Source organism: Phacochoerus africanus, chromosome 13 (genome assembly GCF_016906955.1).
Source record: "Phacochoerus africanus isolate WHEZ1 chromosome 13, ROS_Pafr_v1, whole genome shotgun sequence".
Taxonomy (NCBI): Eukaryota; Metazoa; Chordata; class Mammalia; order Artiodactyla; family Suidae; genus Phacochoerus; species Phacochoerus africanus.
The window spans coordinates 10,380,654-10,403,863 of record NC_062556.1 but is presented as its reverse complement, the minus strand read 5'-3'; the positions used below and the strand labels follow the sequence as shown (position 1 = coordinate 10,403,863).

Below are 23,210 nucleotides of genomic sequence, written 5' to 3'. Positions count from 1 at the left end.
TACTCAGCCATAAAAAATAATGAAATAATGCCATTTGCGGCAACATGGATGGACCTAGAAACTATCACACTAAGTGAAGACAAACATCAGTGAAAGACAAACATCATATGATATCTCTCGTATGTGGAATCTTAAAAATGATACAAATGAACTTATTTGCAAAACAGAAGCAGAATCACAGACTTTGAAAAACTTATGGTTACCAAAGGGGACAAGTGGTAGGTGGGAGAGATGGACTGGGGGTTTGGGACTGGCATATGCACACTGAGGTATATGAAACGACTGGCCAATGGAGATCTGCTATATAGCACAGAAAGCTCTACCCAATATTCTGTGATAATCTGTGTGGGAAAAGAATCTGAAAGAGAACAGATGTGTACATGTAAAACTGAATCACTTTGTTGTATAGCAGAAATTATCAAAACCCTGTAAATCAACTATATACTTCAATAAAACCTCAGTAACATCAAAACCATACATTTCAAGGTGTCACTTTCTTAGAAACTAGTAGGTTCTGATCAGGACACTTAGATGGAAAAAGTAGCCAGTTATGCTTGCCCAGGGCCAATTCCTAATACACATAAACACAAACCCAACAAACCACAGTTGAAAATGAGGAGAAAACAGTTACCCATCTCTAAGGAAACAAATTTACAGATTTCCAGGATTGTGACATTTCAGATATTATGGCCCATTGTCCTCACAAGTGTGCACAGATGGTAGTATTCAAGGGTTCTCCTTTTGACCCAGATGACATAATCATCAAACCCTGAATGTCAAGAGTAAGTTCACTGGGATTCGGTGGTATAAACTAAGCTAGATAGAGAGTCACTCAGAAAATCCATAATTTGGGGCCATGTCATCTGAGCAGGATGTTCTAGGCAAGAGTTCTCTATGACTGAGATCCACAAAGCCTGAGAACCAAGCTTCCCACAACAGTGCCGCCATAATCCTCCCTCCAGCCTCTCCTTTGAAATGCTGCAGCCCTGCAGTGGAGGCCAGGGAAGCAGAGGTTATGTAAGTAAAAAAAAATAATAAGTTGCTTCAGGCTCACTGTGATTAGTTAGAAAATAAAATGAGATTTCGTGGAGCACCTTTGTGTTCCAGAACTCTAAATCATTTCTTATTATGAACATAAGGTAATATAAGTTGAATATCAAGTAATTAGTGTTCATTTTGAACACATCTCTGGAATTCTAATTCTTTAAAGCCTCTCTTAAAAAAGTCCTCCATTCTGACAGCCACATTCTAAAATGTTCCAGTGCCACCTAAAAAGGCTGTGTTTCATAAATTCCGCATTGATATTACAATAGAGTAGCAGAATAATTTTAAGATTTTTTTCCCATTTGATAATTGCCCTATTGCTTTTGAAAATAATGACTCTCAATTATTCCAGTGTGAGATGCATTCATTTTATTACATTATCTAAATTTGTGTAGATATTACAAGGTTTTATGCAGCCCCTGGTAAAGACACAAAATGTTCCTATTTCTCTCAATTATGCTTTTTTTAGTATTAATTTTCACGTGCAATTTTCACTCGTTCTCTTATGCACTACAAAATAAACATCAATGTGTTGCGACTAAGCATGATATTTTTATATTTATATCTATAATCACTAATTTTCTTATTATATCTAGGGTAGGGGTAGATAATTATAACAAATAATATTTGACTACTAAATTATCCACTGTGTGCCACTCACTGTGCTATTGTCTTCACTGTGCAGGATAAGCCAGGCTCAGAAAAGGTAAGCAAGTTGCCCATGATAGCACAGTAGTAAGCAGTAGACAAGTTAGGTTTGTCTTAACCACTGGTATCTTACTGCCATTCCAGATTGGGGCTAGTTATCTTTATTTTCACAACAGGTGAATGCCTTCCTTTCTCCTGTTCTTATCTTCTCTCTCCTGATTTAGGTAACTTCTCTCTAAGAGCATAAAGAATGAACTAGGAGTTCCTGCAAACCTCTATAGATACTAGCCATGTGATACGGGTACATTAGTCTTAGTCATTAACTTGGTTTTGGTGACATAAAACCTCCTAAATCTCAGGGGCTAAGCACAGTAAAAATGCATTTCTTGCCATCATCACAGTAATGCAGGTAGGGTAGCTCTCTGCCAATCAGTGACTCAGGGATCCAGGCCATTCTCATCTTATGGCTGTAAGAAGGCCTCTCATCCTCCGGCTGGCAGATGAAGAGAAGAGAGCATATGGATAGAAGATACTTTGGATGTGTAACTACTGGCCACAACTAGTCACTTTTCATCAGACAGCATGTCCAAGCTAACTGTAAGGGAGGCTGGGAAATATATATGAGCACAGAAATATCACTAAGTATTAATAGTTACTGTCACACTGCACTAACTTGTTTAAATCTTTCTAGGACTATTTGCCACTCCTACAAAGTAAAGATAAAGCACTTACCACAATGCTTGGCACATAATATATATACTCAATGCTTTTGAATTTAATATTACATAAATTTGTATATAGGTCCTTAATGGGAACAAAAAGCTACCTTCTTTAGGCCTATGAGAAAACTGAGAGAAAATTCATTTGTCAAACCAAATCTCAATAAAGATACCCAAAGAAGCCATATTTTAGAACTCTTCATGCAAAATGTTCCTTATAGCATTATATGACAGGAAAAAAATCAGAACCTCGGCAGGAAATAAAGCCCTTTGAGGGAAGGAAGAAGGGCTGGCGGAGCTGGGTGAGGGGAACGTGGTGGGGGGAGTTTGGGGGTGGGGTGAGAGGATTTATGAGAGAGAGGAGATAATTTGTTTTTGTTGTTAATAATACTTTTCTTCTCAAAATTAGAAGGCCAAGTAATAATAAACAGAGGACAATCCACTAATAATTACGACGTCTCTGATAAGCTACCACTTACATGTGGAATCTAAAAAATGGACACAGGGAGTTCCTGTCATGGCTCAGTGGTTAACGACCCCGACTAGCATCCATGAGGACGCGGGTTCAATCCCTGGCCTCAGTGGGTTAAGGATCTGGCGTTGCCATGAGCTGTGGTATAAGTTGCCCTCGCGGCTCAGATTCAACTCCTAGCCTGGGAACCTCCATATGCCTCCAGTGCGGCCCTAAAAGACAAAAAGACACACACACGCATACGCACACACAAAAGGACACAATGAACTTCTTTGCAGAAAAGATACTGACTCACAGACTTTGAAAAACTTGTGGTTTCCAAAGGAGACAGGTTGGATGGGCTGGGGGTTTGGGACGGGAATGCTACAAAATTGGGTTGTGATAATTGTTGTACAACTATAAACATAATAAAATTCATTGAGTTAAGACAAAAACAATGAGGTATCACCTCATACCAGCTGGAATGGCCATCATTTAAAAAAAAATTGACAAATAATAAATGGTGGAGAGGGTGTGGAGAAAAAGGAACCCTCCTACACTGTTGGTGGGAATGTCAATTGGTGCAGCCACTATGAGGAACAGTATGGAAGTTACTCCACAAACTAAAAATAAAGTTGCTATATGATCCAGCAAAAAAAAAAAAAAAAAAGTGGGCTTTTTAAAAATTCCCTGATTTTTTAACTTTAAGAATTAGTTTTTCATTTTAAGAACTGAGAAGAGACTTGTCCCAGCTTCCCAAATCCCTGCTCTGATCTGTATCTTTCAATCTCACACTTTATTTGTTACAGTCTATTCTGGAATAATGTTATTATTATTTAGCGCTTTTTCACACCTCAGTTGCCTCCTCCTTCTCCACATTTTCTAAACCCTAGAACATATTCTTAGGCTTTTCATGTCTGTAAACGATCTTTCTATTGACGCATGACCATCTGATGATGCGGACTTTCCTTTGACAGAGGTATAGGAATAGTTTTCTGTAGATCAAAAGTGTAATGTATATTTCCCAGTGTCTGCTTTATAACATAAGAGCAGCATAAAGTCCAAAACAATTTACTCACAATACAATAGGCTCCCTCTCTCTTGCTGTTATTAGACTTTCTTTTGCTTTCTAATAATTTTGCTTTTAAGAAAAAAATACTTATTACGTAATTACATATCCATTATTTTTAAAAAATCACAGCATGCTGAAAATGTCAAGCAGAAAGTTGAAACAAAACCACCCACATTTAACCACTACAATATTATCGAGGCATTTCTCTACTTACATACAAAAGAGAAGGATAAATAGATCAAAGATAAAAAGAAACAGATGGAAAGATTCACATAGCTTTCCAGTCTACCTGCTGCTTTTCAATTAAAACCATGACTGTACTCCATCGACTCTAACACACTCCTTTTCACATTTAAGTATCTCTGAAATTGAGATGTGTCTTATAATGGGAAGTATCACTACGGCCAGGCAGCAATTCTGATGTGATGACCGTTGCTTGGAACTATATGAACTTGGTTGCTATTCTGGTGGACTGATGGCCCGATTTAGCCCTTCAAAACTCAGGCAGAAAGGAAGACTAGTCTTTGCTGTTTCCTAAAAAACTCCCTTTGACACTTTCAGGTTAAGAAAAGACTTCGCGTTTCCCAAGTGGGTGACACACACTGATTATCTCTGGATTGTAAATATTCTCAATTCCTTCTCTGTATATCCAATGTTTTCCAAATTTCTCACAACAAACGAGTATTGTTTTGTATTTAGGAGGTATTATGAATCTATAAAGTTTTTTTTAGGGGACTCTAGGGTGATGGTAGCCTAAATTTTTGCTTTCCAGCTACTCTCTGGATCATGAGCAGTTTCTCTACAATAAAGAAAAGTGGGTCTGAGACATATCATCTCGCTGTAACTCCAGGGGAGGAAAATAGCCGCAGAGGCAGCCCTTTGCTGAGGTTCAGGATGAAACTGGCTTACTTTGCTGAGGCCTTGGCCCATCAGGACCTACTGACCCCATTGAGAAAAGCGGAATCCACTTGCTTTCCAAGAATTCTGGAAACACAAAGATATTCTCCTGATGCTCATAATACAGGGTGAACAGTTTTCCAGATCAGACTTTAAAAAGTTCCGTAATATGTTGTTTACCAGAGGCATATATAAACAGAGGATGCAAAAATTATAAAAGTAAATAATGAAAAGATATATACCAAGTGTGTGTAAACCAAAAACTCAACTCTAAAAACAGAAGTCCTCTCGTGGTGGAGCATGTTAAGGAGCTGGGGCTACTGCTGCGACACAGACTCTGGTCGCTGCTGTGGTATGGGTTCAGCCCCTGGCCCAGGAACTTCTACATGCTGTAGCTGTGGCCAAAAGATAAATAAAAAACTAATATGTCATGATCAAGAGTATTTATCAGTATGGCTAATCTGAGAAATACAAAGACTATTGAACTCCAAAAAAATCAAACAATGAAATTTACTACAACAGTGAAATAAAAAGAGATAAATCACATACAGTACATCTCAGATTCAGAAAAGGGCAGTTGATAGATTTTAACATCTATTTCTGAATTAGAAAATAAATCGCTGATAGATAAGAACAGACAGAATCTTCCACTTGATTGAGAGTACTTAACCAGTAATCATACTTAACGGAGGCATGTTAAATACATTTCCTTTTAAGCTCAGGAACAAGACAAAGACATATTCTAGCACAGAAATGGCTGTGTGAGGGCTAATGCAAAAGTCAAGATGAGATGAGTTCTAGTTCTGGCTATCATGGAGCAATTGGGATCCTATGTAAACAATTTTAACAGCTGGTCAAAAATATTATAAGGCTCTCAGACATAATCCCTGAGCGATGGAAAGAACATTAAAAAGTCCATGGGACTCAGAAGACAGTAGGATGACATCTTTATAACACTGAAAATTTAAAAACCTGTCAACCTAGTTCTACATGAAGTGAATGTATCCTTCAAACCTGAAGCCAAAATAAAGGTGTTTTCAAACCTATAAACAAACTCACCAACAAAAAAATTCAAAGAAACTGTTGCCAGGAGATGTACACATAAGAAATAACACAGAGAAATTTTCAGAAAGAAGAAAAATGTTACCAGATAGAAACATGGGACTGTAGGAAGAAATGAAGCACACCTGAAATGATAAACATGTGGGCAAATAGAAATAAACATTGACTCTTTAAAATAGCAACAATAATACTATCTTATGGGATTTATAACATTTGAAAAGTAGACTATATAACAAAAATAGCACAGGAGAGGGAAGGAGTAAGAGAACTTGAATTCTTGAATTCTTGTCAGCTTCCTTTATTGTTTGAGGCATGATAAAACACTAAAGTAGATGATGACAATGAATCAAAGATATGTATCATCTCCAAGGGCATCCAATAAAATCCTGCTAACAGATGATATAGCTGAAGAACTAATAGAGGAGAAAATGAAATAATAAAAAATACTTGTTAAACCCCAAAGGAAGCAAGAAAGGAAGAGTAAATGGCACAAAACAGATGAGAAAATAGAAAGCAAATACCAATATAATAGATATAAACCCAATTGCATCAGTAATTAGATAAAATGAAAATGGGACTGAAAATGCATGAAGAACCTGAGCATCTTCTACTGCCAGAAAGTGAGGCAGGGCACAGAGAAACCAAAAAGATGGAGGCAGAGAAAAATTACAATGGCCACAGCTGAAACAATTTGAGCAACAAAATAAAATAACAATTTTTTTGGTCATAAAACAAGCATATTGGGTAGTCATAGTCCCTTGCCTGATAAGGGGACTCAAATGTGCCATTTTAAAGGACCCAGTTAATCCCAAGGAGTCTACAGGTGTCTGTGGCAGGTACAGATGCTGTCTGAACCTTTGACAGCCCCAACTGGAGAATTACAGTGCAGATCTTTAGGATTTTAGAGCAAAGCTGCGTCATCTTCTACAGACAGCTAGTCTTCTGAGAAACAGCATTCTGATTTTTACTGGCCCAAATGCTTGACTGTGGACTATCAACCTTCCCATGTGACCTGGGCTGCCTATCCTCAATGGATGTTGTCTGGGCCATCAAGCCATAAAGTTATACATGCACATTAACCCTCAGTCATCAACAAAAGTTATAAAACCCTGAGCCCAAGAATATCCTAAAAATCATGAGCAAGTGTCCCAGGTGTTCAAATTACTTACTCCTACTTCGCTGTTTTTCACCCACACCTATGACCTTATGAGGAGTTGCCTAAGACTAGTTGAACGTAGAAGAAAATCTTCAGATCTGAACTACAAATGGTTTTGCATTAATTGTTGGCACCACCTGAAAATGGATGGTTGCAGGAGTACAGCCCCATCTAGATGGTCTCAAAGCACAGTGTGAAGAAGAATTCTCCCATTTGCCAGAACTTCGAGCAGTGCATTTGATTGATTATGTTTTTCTGGAACTTAGGAACTGTGAGAGAATAGTTTCTGTTGTGTAAAGCTACTAGATCGTGGTACTTTATTAGAGCACCCTCAAGAAATGAATACATTGCCCAACTATTCTGGACTAGCAACACCATAAATACTTAATGAAAGTTGACAGGCTCTCTGGGTAAGACTACTGTGATGACTGTTGCTGTCCTGTCATCCAGGACATGTGGATATAGTAACCAGTCCACCTTATTTTTAGTGATTAAGTACTGTCACTCGGCACCTGACAACCAAGATCCTATCATTTTCACTGAATTCAGAAATGAATGTTTTTGTACAATTGAAATCATGGGCAGTGTTAATAGATGTGTGACAGATTGAAAGACATCCAAAACCAAGATGGCATTACTCACTGGAACTTTTACAAATCAACCAGACGAAAGTGGGTAATCAAAGAGAAAACACGCAAAAAGGATGTGAATAAGCCGAGGACAACTTTAATGGTTAGAAATGTAGAAGTGTTTATCCTCACTAATCATCAGGGAAATGTAAACTAAAATAATGAGAGGTCCCTTCATATCTATCTATCTATCTATCTATCTATCTATCTATCTATCTATCCATCCACTTATTTAGTCTTTTTAGGGCTGCCCACATGGCACATGGAGGTTCCCAGGCTAGGAGGTGAATAGGATGACAGCTGCTGGCCTACGCCACAGCCACAGCGACACCAGATCTGAGCCTGAATCTGCACCCTACACCACAGCTCACAGCAACACCGGATCCATAACCCACTGAGTGAGGCCAGGATCAAATTTGCATTGTCATGAATACCAGTCAGATTCGTTTTCACTGAGCCACAGTGGGAACTCCCCTTTACATTCATTTAATTAGAAAAAATTTAAAAAGCTTGTTGTTACACAGTACCAAGCATTGGTAAGGGTATTGGACAGTGGGAATTGTGATGGATTGTTGGTATAAGCATGAGTAGTTTTAGCCATTCAGAAAAAAATGCAGTTATGGCTCATATCTCAGCTCATATTGTACCAAAGATGCTATCCCACAAGCCCTTGAGGGGTCATACCTAAAGATTATCCATAGAGAGTTACCCATAGAAGTAGGGAGTTGGAGGCGACCTAGATATTCATCACTAGGGAATATACAAATAATTTTTTTAGGAGAATAAAATCGTGATGCACCCTATGCAATACAACACAGCAAGCTCGCGCGCTGAATTTTCTTGCTAAAATAAATCTTTGCCTGACCCTTTCACTCTGTGTCTCTACTACTACCTCAGTCCAGGCGATCTTTACACTTTGTAAGATGACTGCAACAGCCTAGAAATGATCTCCATGTTCGACTCTGGGAACTTCCTATCTTCTTTCAACATGGTAGGAAAAATGACCTTAAAATGTGCTAGTGTTCCCAAGTGAGACCATGATCTGCCTTCCTATCGATTCAACTCTTGTGTCACGTTCTCAAATAAGACTTGATAGTTATCTTCGCTTACTCAATTATGTATCGATCCAGTAAGGATCGATTACTCATCTATCATGTAGTTACTCACTGTTTTCTAGACACTGAAGTAAAAAAGAGAATTAAGAAAGTGAAAGCCTTCCAGAAGGTGCATTCCAGTAAGAGTTTTAGATAATAAGAATGCAATAAATAATCACCAATGAAGTGTCCCATGTACTTTGAACAAATAAAGTACAGAGCCAGAGAATTTGGGGACCAGCAAGGCAACTGCTATTTGAAAAAGGCTATACCTTCCCACTTATTTTTATTCTTATTTTACTATTATTTTTGGAGGAAATAGAGAATCCTGAGAATAAAATAATACTTCAAAAGTTACCAGCATCTCCTAAAGACACACTATCTATGTCAAGAGCTACAGAAGGGAAATTCAGAGAAAATAAACTCTAAGATATTAAAATTATGGTAGCAGAAATATAAAACCCTATAAAAATGTTGGAATACGGTCTCTAAGAAAGAAGAATGAAACGATGAAGTGATAGAAAACAGAAGATAACAATTTTTAAAACAGAGAATCAGTACAGTCAGAACAACATTGAAATAAAAAAAATTACAGGAGAACAGAAAAGTAGAAAATACAAGATGATTATCAAATAAATAATAATAGTAATAGTAACAAACACTCAAAAAGCAAGATGCAATTTTCTGAATTAATGAACCTGCCAAAGACTCAACACAATGGCTAGAAAAAACACCTTACACTAAGTTACATTAGCATGAAATTGGAGACAAATAGAAATTTCTACAAGTATCCAGACTGGGTATGGGTGGAACCAATTCACATGGCTTGTAAACACACTGTAAATTTTTTTTACTTCTGGCAGAGAATTTAGGCATAAATAAGTAATAGACACATACAAAATGACAAAAGAAACTACTATGAAGAAAAATTTTAAGTTACTAGAAATGAACTTTATTATAATATATTCATGACTTGGCTCTAAGCAATATCCACAGTCATAAAAATGTAAATACTAAATACATAGTATAAATGTGCCACAACTATGGAGTGGCTGCGGCAAAGAAAGTGTCTTGGTGTTGGTTGGCGGAAAAAGAAACTTAAGTTCTTGTTGGATATCAATATACGATATTTAAAACTTAAAAAATGAAGAAAACGTTGTAAAATTAAGTCAGGAAGGAGCAAGCTAGAACCCATCATTTTTTTTCTTTCTCATCTCACTTTCTACTTACCTCTTCCTCATTAACAAACGAATCCGGATGGAGGGTAAAAGGTAGAAAGGAATTGACATAACCCTTCTTTTTGCTCTACTTTCATTTTCCTTGGATTTTGAGAATGAGGTAACTCTTTCTTACCTTAGGTTGTCTTCAATTCCTCTATACATCATTACTTTGAAAGCAAGAACATCTTCTCTCTGAAAAGAAAATGAAAGATTTTGGCAAATTTTTTTTTTTAAATATCACTACATACACATGTGATGGCCTTATGATAATTGTCTCAATATCTTATAATTTATAGGATATCTTATAATATTCTTATAACTGTCTCAATATCTTATCTGTAAAATGGGCATAAAAATCTCTCTCCTGCCAGATATCTGAAAGCAACCTTGACAATGAGGATTCTAGAGTAATGGCTGGCATGTTAGAGACTCACAATCACTGGTGGCGGTGCAAGTAACAATAGCGGCAGCAGGAGGAGGAGGAGGAGTAGAGCAGCATCACCAGTCAGTGATAGTAGTAGTAGTACTATTACTAGTCCTTGTTTTACTTGCCCTGTGGCCGAAACTGATTTCATATCACTGCGTGTATAAAATGTAACTGCTGGACACAATATGCCTTGGACAGCATATGCACTCAGTAAATATGGGTTGAATGAATCAATCGATACATATGGGAATGAGTGCTAGGTGCTGGAGGCTTTTTTCTATAAAATTGACTGGCCTATTTACAGTGAAGTGATCTTTCTGGTTAGATTTCTCCCCAGAGAATTCTATTTTTATTTTAATTGAAGAGTGGTTAGAAAAGCTAATTGACTCTTTGCATTTGCAGGAAACTATTTCTACCTCCCATCAACCTCAAACCCCAAGGGGCAATCAATGTTTGGAGGTTTCCCACCTCTATCTGTGGCTTAAAAGAAGTAAAGTCCAAGATTAATGTGTATTGCTTGTCAGATACGTACTTAGAGGTTTTTTTTTTTTAATGAATCCAACTCAGACAAGTTGGTAATTAATGCTATAAAATTCAGCTCAACAGAAACTCAATTGAAAAATGAAAATGACATAACAGAGTTCTATTGAAAGAATGGCTATCAAAAATTGCTATTTTTAAAAAGTAATTCAAGGTTCTTTGTCACTTAGAGATATAGGCACAGTATATTTTATATAAACACAAACCTTTCCCCCCCTTTCTTTAGAACTGTATTCAATATGGATATACGATGCATATAAAACTTAAGAAGAGTGTTAAAAGTATTTTGAGGGAAAGATATCAAATTAGAGCACATATCTGATAGGCAAGATACATAAATCTTGGACTTGACTTCAAATTAGAGAAAGAAAGTGAAGAAAAATAAATAAAATTTTAAGGTTAGAATCATAGTATATTTATGTATTTAGAAGATAAAAATAGTCAATGTACTTTATTAGACTAATTATCTAAAAACACAGTTATAAGAAAAGCAATAATGGATTGTAAGAAAATCTTGTTATTTTTAAAATGTTATCAACATTAACCTATTTTAAAGCCAGAGAGGAAAGGAATAGATTACCACTCACTTTTAATTAGGTACTTCTACAGATACATTAATTACAAAAAAGTCATCCTTTATCTAAGCGTTATTTCAAATAGAATAAAAATACGGAGGAGACAGAAATTTCAACTGATAAAAGAGGACCACTTTAAACCCAATGTAGACTAACTAGTAAGAAACTACAATACAAATATGAGTTGATACGGTTCAAATACTTATTCTTTAAAAGATTGATTATGTTACACTTTAGCATTTTCTAGCAGTTACTTAAATGCATAACTGTGCATTTTTTACTTTTATGTGAATTACTAAAATATTTCACTACAGCAAATGAGGGCAATAGAGACTTTGGAATCAAATCAAAATGCAAATATTTTCACAGGAAAAAGCACAACTGGCTACAGCTGGATGGATGCTTATTTTACACAATATTTCCAGATTCTGGTTCAATAAGACAGCATTGAAGCCAACCTGAGTTCTACTAGTTCCATACTAAAATGTTTAAGTACTCTTTGTAAGTTTTTCTCAAAAATAAAAATGAATGCAACTATGACTCTGTGAACATATTTGGCTCCCTGACCTTGCCAGGGACGATTACAACACACTTGGAAGCTTATTAGTGAGTTTCAGTCCACACACTTCTAAAGCTTTTCTTTTTACAACATGATCAAGTCAAAATTTGAAAAAGAGAATATTCATGTTTTTCTTTAATTTTACTCCACTCTTAAAACAAACCACAATCAGAAAGACTCTTCTCATGGCCCTCCCTCTCACCCACAAACATCACGTACTCTCTCTTCACCCACCAGACCCAGTGGTCAATGCTAAGCCAAGATAGTGCTCTGCCGTATGGTCATACTCTCCTCTCTTGGGAAACTTACAACCTGTTCTATATTGTCCACTGACTGAGGACTTATTGGCTTTTATATTTATATATAAAATACATTAAATATAAATATGTATATTTGTGTATGTGTATACATAGATACACACACACACACACACACTTAAATTGCCAAAACAGAAATTTGAAATTTAGCTTCAATCTGCTATATATTTTTTAAAAAACAAATAACAACTAAAACAACACTGCAGTTAAATTTTCCAACTTGATACATACTGTAATGTTTTTCCCTGCAAAAGACCTTTATTTGTTGACAGCTTACTCCTGGTTACTTGTGTGGGCGTTGGGAAAAGCTAGAACTCAGGGAAGGAGACAGAAAGATATAGTGAGTACACAAGGAATGTCAGTGTGGCTTGAGGGCTTTGAATAAATATTTATTCATTCATCAAACATGTATTTAATCTCCTGTGAATCAGACGTTGTGGAGGACTCAGGGGTAACACATCTCCACCTGCCTGTGAGGAGTTCACATGCTCACATTCTCTGTGTGAGACAGTTAGAAATCAGTATTTATAACCTCGTGGGTAAGCACTGTAATCTGGCTTTGCAGAGAGGTGATGGGAACGTAAAAGAACGGGAGCAAAATGAGTCTGCGTGAGAAAAATGTCTCAGAGAGGGACCCCTGGCGGTGACTTTTAGGCTGTACCTCCAGCAAAGTAGGAGTTAGGGGAAGTTCATTTAATATAAAAGGAGGACCCTACGCTCAGGAATAGAGGCAGGAAGATACAAGGCGTAGCTGGTGGAATGACAAGTAGCTCAGTAGAGCTGGAGGAGACTTACTGGTGACTGGGGCGGTGTGGGCGGTGTAGGAGTGCGAGACAGAGGCCAAAGCATTGAATGCCGTGCTGTTCAGCTTTGACCCTACAGAAGACAGAGAGCCTCGGGTGGGTCTTTTTGTTGTTGTTGTTCTTTTCAGGGCTGCAACCTGTGGCATATGGCAGTTCCTAGGCTAGGGGTCACCATACCTACACCACAGCCACAGCAAAGCTGGATCCAAGCTGCATTTGCGACCTATACCATAGCTCACAACAATGCCAGATCCTTAACCCACGAAGCGAGGCCAGGCATTGGACCCGCATCCTCACAGATACAAGTTGGGCTCACTGAGCCATGATGGGAACTCTACACTGAAGGATCTTAAAGCAGGGCAGTGATGAGATCATATTCGCCTCTTAGAAAGATCACTTTGACAGCTGTGTCAAGGATAGATTGGAGGGAGGAGTCAGAAGGCAGGAGATGAATTAATAACCCAGAAGAGAAGTGCTAAGGGGCCGAACAGGCAAGAACGGCAACAGAGACAGAGAGGACAGCGCGAGTTCAGTAACGGGAGAGGGTATGAGGTGGACAGCACTCAGTACATTGCTGTGGAAGTGAGAGAGAGGAGTTGAGATTGACTCCCACTCTCCAGGCTGGAGTGACAGAATTAGTGAGGGTATAATCCAAGAGATAAGCTTAGGAGGACAGGTATGGGGGCGAAATTAGGGAGACATTAAATCTGCAATGTCAAGGTTAGGATGGTCATACGTGCCTTGAGGAAAAGAGAGAAATTTGGGCTGGAGTCATCAGCATGTGTATGGCAGCTGAAGCCACGGATGTGAATGAACTTTCTCAGGAAGAGTAGAAAAAGAAAAGGACTGAGAACAAACCCTGGATGATCTCAGGTACAGACAGAGGGAATAAAGGGGTTAGCAATCACTACAATGCGAAAATTCTAGATAAGGGCAAAAAATAGAGCATGATGACGACCATGGATTGATCAAACAGAATGGAGATGAAGGCAATTTAGAATTCAAAATCGAAAAAGGATAAGTCTTTGAATTACTAGTCTATTATCTGGACTCTGAGTTTTCTCATGATGCTGACAGAATTTATAGTAGGGAAATATATTACTATTATTAATATTATTACGATTGTTAATATTTTAATCTTACTTGATAATAGCAGAAATCACTCATTATAATGTGCCTATATGTACAAATCATGAGGCTAGGAATACAAACTTAATTCTCCTGTTCTCCTAATGGCCCTAAAGACTATTGACTCCTAGCTTTGTAAAAGTGAAGTAATTTGCCCTCCTTTGCACAGTTAAGTAAGTGTGGCAGAGACTGCTGGTTATCTCCTAACATCTACTCTCTTTTTCTTATATAAATTATATAGATTATTCTGCACACCTGCCCAGATAAAGACTAAATTTCTCAGCTTCCTGTGCTGGTGCTGACGCTGTGCTTGTGGCTGTGCAGTTCTAAATTCTGGCCAGTGGAACATTAATAGAAATAATGATTGCAACTAACTGGCCATGCTTTGGAAATAAATTGTATGTATCCCTTCCCCTCTTCTTTTTTTCCATTGACTGGAATGTGAACGTGATGGCAAGAGCTGGAGCAGCCATATTGGATCATCTAATACAAACTACTTGTTGAGAATGGCAATATTACAAGATAGAAGGAAGCCAGGTCCCTCTTTTGCGGTTTTTCAGCAGAGTGTAAGATCAAAACCATCCTGCTAAAATTGGTACTGATGCCAAGACTGGTGATCCCCCCTCTACACACACACCTAAAGGATATGAAAAGATTTATTACTCATGTAATGAAGCTTTCTAGGGAGCACAGGGCAGGAACTCAAGCAGGTCCAAGATGCCTTGAGCAAAAGGAAGTGCAGCCAGTCTTGGTATTTACTGTGATTAATGCTTGGGGCCAAGGTGAAGGTGTGATCAGATTTAACCTTTTAGAAATCTAGTCTAAGAGCACATTTTAAAAAGCAAAACATTAGAGGTGGGTAGAAGAGATATGACGCAGGACTACAGAGTTTTACTTGATTGAGGTGTTATAATCTGTATATAATTTACCAACTTAATTGATAGAAGATTCGAATTGTTCCTCTGGGCTTCTGAAGCACTTGTTTCTATCTCAATTATAGCACTTAACCAAATCATCTTATACTTTTTCTATTTTCTTGTTTGCCATTATCATAGCCTGAAAGCCCTTTCCAAATGTCTGCTGTCTTGTGTCTGGGCCTGACACAAGAAGGCATTCGGCAAAACGTGTGTAAATGATTTGAATGAATAAGAAGCCACGGGATTATTTAAGGTGGAAGGTGAACAGGCCGACTACCAAAGGAATGAAGTGGGAATGGAGGAAAAGAAGAACATCAGAGGCATTTAAAAGGAACGGTCATCAGGACAAGGTGGACGAAGAAAAGGGAAGACCCAGCACTAACCACAGCGTCCAGACTGAAAGGCAAGTCAGGCTACAATGGTGCACTGATATATCCGGGGACCAAAAGAACGAGTAGATGCCTAGGTCCTCTCGTTTCTCCCTCTCTTTTCACCAGTGGATATTTGCCAGAACCTGGAAATGTCATGTAGGGTAGGTGGGGTGGGGGGGAATCAGGGAATACGATTTCTTCTTCTGCAATATAAGGAAAATCATATGTAAATTCAAAGCTATGCAATCAACTGAAAACCCAGACATAAAAGACAAGGTTTATATACTGACTAATATTTGAAACTGGACTAAGATATTGATGCCCTGGCAATACTCTTAAGGATGTTTCTTTTTTTTTTAAGTTTTATTGAAGTAGAGTTAAATTACAAGGTTGTGATAATTTCTGCTGTACAACAAAGTGATTCAGTTATACGTGTACCCACCTTCGTTCTCTTTCAGATTCTTTCCCACACAGATTATTACAGAATATTGGGTAGAGTTCTCCGTGCTATACAGCAAGTCCCACTGGCCAATCTGTCTGTATACCTCAGTGTGCATATGCCAGTCCCAAACCCCCAGTCCATCCCTCAAGCCCTCCCAACCTGTAACCTTTGGTAACCATAAGTTTTTTTAAGTCTGTGAGTCTGTTTATGTTCTGCAAATAAATTCATTTGTATCCTTTTCTTAGAAACCACATGTAAGTGAATCTAGAAGTTATGTGATTTGAACTAAAGCTTATAAACAATGCAAAAAAATGTATTTTATCAATATCAAGCATTGCTTATAGATTGCCTTTAGGGAGCATATGTATGGAGGAAGTAGCCAATGTGAACGTGAATGAGAATTTTTTAACCAAACTATTTTAAGGAATTAAGACAATACCACCAATTGTCAAGATCTCAACTAAAGCAGAAACAAAGGCAAAGATTCTAACTACAGACAGAGTGAACTTGTATCAAAACATTTGAAAAGAACACCAGATCAATGAAAGTTATAGAATGATCAGTATCAATATACTAAATATGCTGGCAATAATAAAACTGATATTTTATTTCAGAGGGAAAAAAACTATCAATATAATCTTCCAAGAAAGCGAAAATAAAACATGTCTAGCTATTTACTAGAAATCATTTTATTCTTTCCTAAGAAAAAACGCTAGTCAGAAAGATAAAGATAGCAACTTTCCCCAATCCAGGGCTGGCACTTAAAGAGAAGATACACTGAATGCCTCTGAATTTGATCACGCTAGCAAGAACAATGATGCTGGGCATGAACTAACGATAATGGGCTAATTTCCATTCCAGCAAGTCAATGGATTTAGTTTAGCTCAGGACTGAGATCTAGCTCGAGTATACAATGGCTCAAAGGAAAGATGATAGGCTCAGGCGAACACTGCTCACAGGAAAACCCGAAGCTCAGGTTTCCCTGTTTTACCTAGAGGTATTGCATCACAGGAAGTCAGGCTGTAGTTATTTTTGGGGTGCTCACTCTAGCTATATTCTCAACCACAGCCTGAACCACCAGCTGTACCCACAAACACCCTTAGCTAAGGGCAGTGGGGGTCTAAGTTCCTGTCCTTCACAATTGGTTTGGTATCTCAGGAATGCTGAGAAACTGCTTAAGATGATAAATATCACTCTTGAGATGGGGCGAAGTCTCACCATCTTAGAGAAAGGACGATGCTACCAAGGGCTGCTCTGCAGGTTTTAATTGGTCCAAAGCTGGTTTGTTTCCAGACCCCAATTTCTCACCCAATCAATCACTCCAGTGAGATTAACGCCGATTACATATCTGAATGCACCTTATGTTAAACCTAAATCTGCTTGCTTTAACTTATGGACAGGCCAGCAATTACTCCGAAAGAACAAGTATAAGTGAGCGTCTGTAGAAAGAAGACGATCACTAGCACAGAATATGTACGCAGTTGGACAGAAAGTCCTTTTTCCCTTCAACTGCTGTAAATAGGCCTGTTTTCCAACCTCTAAACTGCATACCAACCTATTTTCACATATCTCCTAAAAGAGAAAACAGAAGCAGTAAAACAATGAAGACTTCTGTAAAAATGACTTTGAAACAACGAAATGGGTTTCTTTCTTTTTCTTTCTTTTTTTTTTTTTGTCTTTTTGCCTTTTCTAGGGCTGCTCCCGCGGCATATGGAGATTCCTAGGCTTGGGGTCTCATCAGAGCCGTAACCACTGGCCTACGCCAGAGCCACAGCAACGCGGGATCCGAGCCGCGTCTGCAACCTACACCACAGCTCACGGCAACGCCGGATCCTCAACCCACTGAACAAGGCCAGGGATTGAACCCGCAACCTCATAGTTCCTAGTCGGATTCGTTAACCACTGTGCCACGATGGGAACTCCCCAAATGGGTTTCGATGTCCTTTCCTTGTGCCAGTTAATGTAAATGCATGTACGGAAAATTGTATCATGTGTATGCATCACTTCTAGTAAGAATATTGGGGCAAAAGTAATTGAATCTCTTATCTGTCACATATCAAAACCTACCAGGTGTCCGTGGGCTTCACCAGCCACAGTCTGTCTATTCTAATGAGGTTTCTTCTGAAACTGGTTCCCTGAGGAGAGAAGGGCTGCTCTCGGCTGAGCCAGAGCTCCCAGAGGGAACAGTCAAAATGGAAAACCTCACATCAGCGGTCCAAATACCAATCCAGTCTCCCGCGAAGAATAATATTTTGACTTAACAGGTTCAATCCCAGAAGTAATCTCAAGACGCTGCATGTGTTTCTTGGGTTTTATAATGAAACAAAGGCCACGGTTAGAACGTGGGTTTGAATGTGGAGGAGGAGAAACTACCGTTAATTTTGCCTGCCAAAAAATCAATAACGAATGTTTTAACCTTTCTCTCTCTTTCTTTCTCACTCACTCTTTGGCTGAAGAAATAAACTCTGTGTATATTCTTTCCTATGATTTATGGGCTGGTTTGAAAACTTAGAAAAATAAGTCAATAACCCCTTTAGACAACTATCTGATCCAGGAGGCAATCAGAACTCAGGCTTCCATCAAGGACTTCCCTTTGTCATTTTCAAATCCTATTTTCTTATATTACCTATAACTGTAAGGAAACTGGTCAGTATTGGAATGTCACTTCTCAGAATTCAAGGTATTTACAGCATTCTGAGGTGATATCAGTTTCTCCAACAGAATATATTTGATGATGTGTATAAATAAGAGCTCACCGCACCTTAGGCTGTTATTTCCCATAGAAATGAACAATGACCTGAGTACAGGGAAATAAAGAACGGACTCAGAGTGTATGTCCCATTCACAGAATCAGGTCAGTCATACAGATTCTGACCTGTAATCTCAGAATGTGGGTCAAAGAACAGCAGTATCACACGCCTCTTATTTTCACTTTGGCCCTCTAAGTTTTTTGAGGCTGTTTCTTAAAGTGCTATCCTCATTAAGACATTGATTTCCTCCCACTAAGATGCTTACAAGTGGTAATAAAATTCTTTCCATCCCACCTAAAAAGATCAACCAAGTTTTTATAGCATCAGGAAGGCTGCTGTCCAGGTAACTGTTTGGACACCAACAGCCTATCAATGGTAATGACAAGCAAATGGAGCTGGCTGAGGAGATCAGAACTTCTCTCTGGTTAAGGATGCCAGCATATTTTTGCTCTACAATCTCAATTAGACAAAATGATTTCTTGCATCTTAATCCATTTCTGATCCAGGATAAGGCCATAGAGATGTTCCCTCACCTCTACTTCAGATCAAGTTTTTGTTAAACTAAAAGCCTCCCCCAACTCCTTACACATGTCCAGGGAGCTCATAAGCTTGTTTGAGCTTCAGTTCTCCTAAACTCTGGGTCATTTTTTCTCTTCTGGGAAAGGAGAGAGGTGCCTCACCTTTACTTCTGACCTAGTTGCACAGAGGCGTCAAGAAATTTTAGAACATAGCACATAAGAGTTCCCATCTTGGCTCGGTGGTAATGAACCTGACTTGTATCCATGAGCGCTTGGGTTTGATCCCTGGCCTCACTCAGTGGGTTAAGGACCTGGTGTTGCTATGAGCTGCAGTGTAGGTCCCAGACGTGGCTCAGATCTGGCATTGCTGTGGCTATGGCAGAGGCTGGCAGCTGTAGCTCTGATTTGACCTGTAGCCTGGGAACTTTCATACACTGTGGGCGCAGCCCTAAAAAGACAAAAAATATGTATGGAGCACATAACCTGAAGGAGGACATAGGTAGACTCAGGTGTATGCACAGGTCAGCTCTAGAAGGGTACACATGAGCTGGATAACAATTGGCTTCTGGAAAGAACTTGGTCCTTCAGGATAACTGGGTGGGAAGAAGACTTTACCCTATTTCCCCTTTTGTGATGTTCAAGTCATTTTACAATGTGTTTTCTTATTCAAAGATACATGTGTTCAACTCTTCAGAGGGAAAAATAATAGAGAAAAAATGCACAGTATAAAACAGTGCATATGTTATGCTTCCATTTGGATAAACAACAAAAAAAAGGTGTATATATTATGACAATTTCTAGAAGGATACACAAAAATTTGCTATTAGTTAACTTTAAGGAGTAGGACTGCTGTTCTGGAGTGGGTGGAAAATACTTCTTATCCTTTAAAGCATTAATCAAAAAAATTTCAATACAATGTGAAACGGGGGGTAGATGAGGAAACAGGGAAAGATATGAAATCTAGTCATTTCTAAAGGATCATGTGCCCATGAATTGAGGTGTTGTTATTTAAATAACAAAAGTTTCCCTCCCAAACACACACATACACTGGAAAAGCCAGACACAAACATCCCTGGCTTGACTGAGGATGATTTTATATCTTATCAGTAAGATGCGCCGTCCAAGCAGCAGGTCTAGTTTATCACATGTTTAAGCCGAATCTCATACTCGTGTTATTAACATGTCAAATACAGTCTGCTGTATTGTCAAGACTATGTCAAAGAAACATAATTCTGGTTTCCAATACTTATACTTGTAATTTATGCAACATCTTTCCTCTCAAGACATCTCTGAAGTTTGATTAAAACAGAAGCATATTTACAGGTCTGAATTCAGAGAGTTACTGGGAGAAATAAGCCCATCCCCACCCCTCTGCTCTCTTCATGGGAAGTGGGGAGTGACAGTGGGGCGGGGGTTACTCTGCTCTGCTGTCCCGTCCCTGTTTTCTTCACAACAGAACCACCTAGGTCTCCATGGGCGTGTCACACATGACAGGAGGATGAATGAGGAAATTCCAATCTGTGTGTGAGTGTGGGTGTGTGTCAGGGGCCATTCTTGTCCTGATTACTTCGTGTCTGTGAAAAATAACAATAACGAAGGGATATAGGTAGGTAGGAACAACCTGCAATAGATAATCAGTTCAGGGCTTGCCATGCAGATGTATATTCTACCCGCTACACTCAAAGCATATTAAATCACTCTCCTGGGGGTAGAGCCTCGTTCTATGTTTAGAACAAGCCCCCCAGGCAACCCTTAGGTATATAGCTGAGGATCAGGGATCTACGAAATACAGGCAATAATAACATGACTGCTGACATTGATGGAATGCTTTCTCTTCTCCAGTTTCGGTCGCCACCCTCCTTCCTACAAAACACCTTCATCACTCACGTTGCCCGAGCGTCTCGTCTGGTGTCCCTAAATCTGCCCTTATTCCCCACCCCCCCAACCCCAGAGCAGCACAGTCTTTGAAAGGTAAGTCTTTTCATGAGATCCCACTCCTCCCCATCGAATGGTTTCTCATCCTGTTCAGAATTAAATCCAAAGATTTTCCCATGACTTACAAGATCCTGTGTGAAATGGCCTCATTTCCTTTGTCTCTCTTTTTTAAACTGAAGTATAGCTGATATACAGTATATAAGTTTCATGTGTACAATACAGTGATTTATGATTTTGAAAGATTATACTCCCTTACTGTTACTATCAAATACTGGCTATACTTCTTGTATTGTACATCTTTTTTGCTTATTTTATACCTAATCGATTGTACTTCTTAATTCCCTGCCCCTATATCTCCCCTTCCCCCTTCCATCTCACCACTTGTAACAATTAATTTACTCTCTATATCTGGGAGTCTGCTTCTGTTTTGCTGTAATCACTAGTTTGCACTATCTTTTAGAGTCCTCGTATAAGTGATATCATACAGTATTTGTCTTTCTCTACCTCTCTAGCTTTCTTAACCATCACCCTCTGCCTTCTTCACTCTACCTCAGCAACTCTGGTTTTGTTTCTGTCCCTTCATGTGTTAAGGACACTTTTAGCTCAAATTTTTTGCACTTACTCTTCCCTCAGCTTGAAGAGTTTTCCCTGAGTTAAAAACAAGGTTCATTCTTTGACTTAACTGAGCACTCACTCAAATATTCAGTCTTCAGAGAGGCTGTCTGCGGCAAGCAGCCTCTAAGGTAATGTCCAAAGACTTCTACCCCCTGATATTCCTTAACCTTGTATAATCCCCCCCCCAGATAATTTGCTTTTAATCAATAGAATATGGTAATGTTTAGGGACTGTCATCTCCATGATTAGGTTAAAAACACTGTTCCTTCCATCTTGCTAGCAGACTCTCTCTTTGGCTGGCTTTGATGAAACAAGCTGGCATTTTGGAGAGGCCCAAGTAGCAAGGAACTGAGGGCAGCCTCCAGTCAACAGTCAGCAAAAACCTGAGGCTCTCAGTCCAATAGCTGATGAGCAACTACATCCTGTCAACAACTACATAACTGAGACTGGAAGTGGATCTTTCCACTGGTGGAGACTTCAGATGAAACCCTAGCCCTTGCAGAAAACTTGTTTGCAAATGTGTGAGATCCTGAAGCTAAATCATGCTGATTCTTGAGATACAGAAACTTTGAAATAACTAATGTGTGTTATTTTAAGCTGCTATTTTTTGGAGTAATTTTTTATTCAACATTAGATGACAAATATAGCTTCCTGCTGTGGCACAGTGGGTTAAGGATCTGGAATTGTCTCTGCAGTGGTTCAGGTGGCTGCTGAGGTTCAGGTTTGATCCCTAGCCTGGGAGCTTGCATATGCCATGGATGCAGCCAAAATAAAAAAAAAAAAATTAAAAAAATTTTTAAAGTTAAATAAAATAGAAACTCCAAAACTCCCCATTCATTCCCTGTTGTCTAGTATTGCTTTATGCTTCGTTTCATCTCAGTTCATATCATCACCTAGCAGTATATACATATGATTTTATTTTATGATAATAATACATTATATATGATATATATATACTATTATAATATTATATATTATATATATAATATTATATATATATATATGCTTTCCTCATTATAACAAAGTTTCTTAAACTGGGGGGGGGGAAGAGAAATTCCTAAGGTTTTCAGGGTAATTCTCAGGGGGTTAAATTTTTCTTAAAATTTAAAAAATTAATTTGTGCCAATAACCTGTAAATACAAGCACATTCTAAGTCATCTGGATGACCATTATTTTATACGATCTTGAGACATCAATGTTACAGTCTATGTATATGATCAGGTTGGTTTTATTTTAGCTATCATACCCTTCCTGACTGCCTGCCTATGGACTCCACCCTCTGGCATCAGATGTGAAGGTACTAGCCTTGCAGTAACTACTC

The 23,210-nt window shown here is 38.5% G+C and overlaps 1 protein-coding gene across 1 annotated transcript in view; it reads right to left on the bottom strand.

The window, feature by feature from the left end:
* Positions 1-10,165: 10,165 nt before the first annotated feature.
* The window catches only part of RFC3 (replication factor C subunit 3), a 244,840-nt gene continuing 231,795 nt past the window's right edge, over positions 10,166-23,210 (bottom strand). Inside the window, exon 12 of the mRNA XM_047756043.1 lies at positions 10,166-10,184. The gene's annotated coding sequence lies outside the window, so the exon portion shown is untranslated. The remainder of the gene's footprint in view (positions 10,185-23,210) is intronic.